The following is a 2609-nucleotide window of genomic DNA, read 5'->3' on the forward strand; positions in this document are numbered from 1 at the left end:
CCCACCTGTGCTGTCCCTGGGTCTGCAGAGGCACCTCTGCTGGGCTTTTCCACTGCACTGCTGTCCTCTTCCTAACTTCTCTTGAGCCTGTTGGTGGCCTGAGCTCTGTGCCCTCAAATAAGCTAGTTGAGCTCTCTGTGCTGGTGTGGTCATCTGTATGCAAGAGCAATACTTCCTGCCTCATACAGTAACTCTAAGGATGAAATGAAGTGGTGCATGTGGAGTTCTTACTTGGCACAGTGAGTGCCTGGCACATGGAAACAACTCAATCCACAGCCATAGTTACTACTATTTCAGTCTGCTGCAGACAGACTGTACCACCCCTGCCCAATTCAGGAGCTGCAATCTTAACTCCCAAGATGATGATGAGACCCATATATGGTGATTAGGTTATAAGGGAAGAGCCCTCACAAATGTGATTTGTGCTTTTATAAAAGACATTCTTAGACTATATGAAGATACAGTAAAAAGACATGCATCAATGAACTAGATAGAAGCTCCTCACTGACACCAAATCTCCTGGTACTTAGATCTTAGAATTCTCAGCTTCCAGAACTGCAACAAATCAATGTTTGTGGTTTATACCACCCAATCTATGGCATGTTGTCATAGAAGCTTGAATTGACTAAGACAGAAATTGGTAGCAGAGCTGGGATGCCACTATCACAAATATCTAATAATGTGGAAGTGGCTTTGGAAATGAGTGTAAGTAGAGGCTGTAAGAGTTTTGAGGTGCATGTTAGAAAATGCAAATATTGCAGTGAAGGGACTTTGAAGAGCAATTCTAGTGATAGAAAATAAAGAATACATAAAGACTCAATGTGATGGTACAGTAGGTTAAGCTGCTGTCTGCAATGCTGGCATCCCATATAAGCAACAGTTTGAGTCCTGGGTGCTCTGTTTATGATTAAGCTCATTGTTAATGTGCCTGAGGAAGCAGAAGAAGATGGCCCAAATACCTGGGCTTCTGCCACCCCTGTGGGAGACCGAGATGGAGTTCCAGGATCCAGTCTCCAGTATTGCCAGTCCTGGCTGCTGCAACCATTCCAGGAATGAATCAGCAATGAAAGATCACTTTCTCTTACTTCTCCCTCTCCTTCTCCCTCCTCCTCTCCTTCTTCTTCCTCTCCTCCCCCCACCCGTCTCTCTGTCTGTACTCTGACTTTCAAGCTAGTACATAAATCTTTAAAAAACAAAAACCTTGATCTTTTTAAAGAATGCATCAATACTCTTGTGCAAAATGTAAAAGAAATATGGCTGTTCTGGTGAGGACCCAGACTGAAATGAGAAGACTAATGTTGGAAAATGGAAGGAAGCTCGTCTTGTTGTAAAGTGGATAAAGTGGTAAAGCACTTGGCTGTACTGTGTCAGTGCGCTATGCTCTGTGGAAGGTAGAACCATGAGTTATAAAATTGGATATTTAGCTGAGGATATATCTAAGCAGAGTGTTGAGGGAACAGCTCCTGACTGCTTACAGTAAAATGTAAAAAAAGATGACAAAAATGGAATAGCAGTAAGGAGCAGAACTGACAGATTTGGAAAAGTCTTAGCCTATTCACACTGTTTAAAAATGAAATGTGTTTGAGAAAGAACATGAAGGGGATGGCAGGCAACTGTTTGTTAAGGAAATTGACACAGTTTAGGCATTTCAACAGAGGCCAAGATCTATTGTTCAAGGAGAAGGACTCTGGAGGCAATTCGGACATCCTGAGAGTTGCCACTCCCATCACAGGCCCAGCCTGCAAGGGCAGAGGCAAAGCTGAGTGTTTTTTTTCTTTTTCTTTTTTTTTTTTCAAAAAAGGCACCTCTGATGCTTGTGGGACCTTGGCATGCCCTGCCCAGCACTGTCTCACATCACAAGGCTCACTCTGCAGGCCAGTGCCTTGCTCCTTTGCTGCCTGCAGTGTAGCTTTCATAGCTTCAATGTGGCTTGGGCTTTGCCCTTTAGAGCCATATGGGCATGGCAACCTCTGTCTAGAACTCAAAGGAAGAGAGCCCCAATCATCTGACCTGTAACCCAGACAGTAACAAGACCCAGGGATAGGGCCACCGGGGAAAGGGCCTCCCAAAGACTTGAAGACAGAGTCTGGTCTCCTGGAGCCTTGGGGACCTAGTCCTGCCCAGCAAAGCTTTGGGAGAGGGACTGCTGCCCTGGTGTGTCTGTAAGGCAGGACCTCTGCCCCAGTTTGGAGAACAGAAAGTCAAGCTATATGGTTATTCTGGGGGCTTAGAGTCTAATAGAATTTGTAGTTTTGGGTTTTATACTTGCTCAGTGTCCATCACCCATTTTTTCTTTTCTATTTCTCCCTTATAGAATGGAGATGTATGTTCTGTGCCTGTCCCATCACTGCAGTTTGGAAGAACATAATTTGCTTGATTTGACAGGGTAACAGCTGGAGAAGAACTTTGTCTCATTTTGAGTCACACCTTGGAGTCTAACTTAGATGATGTTTATTTGAACTTTGAACATTCTGTGATGAATTGGGTCCAGATTTTTGGTCCTGTTGGGGTAGAATGAATGTATTTTGCATGACAATAGGATATGAATGTGGGGATTGGGCAAATCCAGAATGTTATGGTCTGAATGTTTGCTTTGCCCCAAAATTTGA

The sequence above is a fragment of the Oryctolagus cuniculus genome, chromosome 1 (assembly GCF_964237555.1).
Source record: "Oryctolagus cuniculus chromosome 1, mOryCun1.1, whole genome shotgun sequence".
In the NCBI taxonomy this organism is placed as follows: Eukaryota; Metazoa; Chordata; class Mammalia; order Lagomorpha; family Leporidae; genus Oryctolagus; species Oryctolagus cuniculus.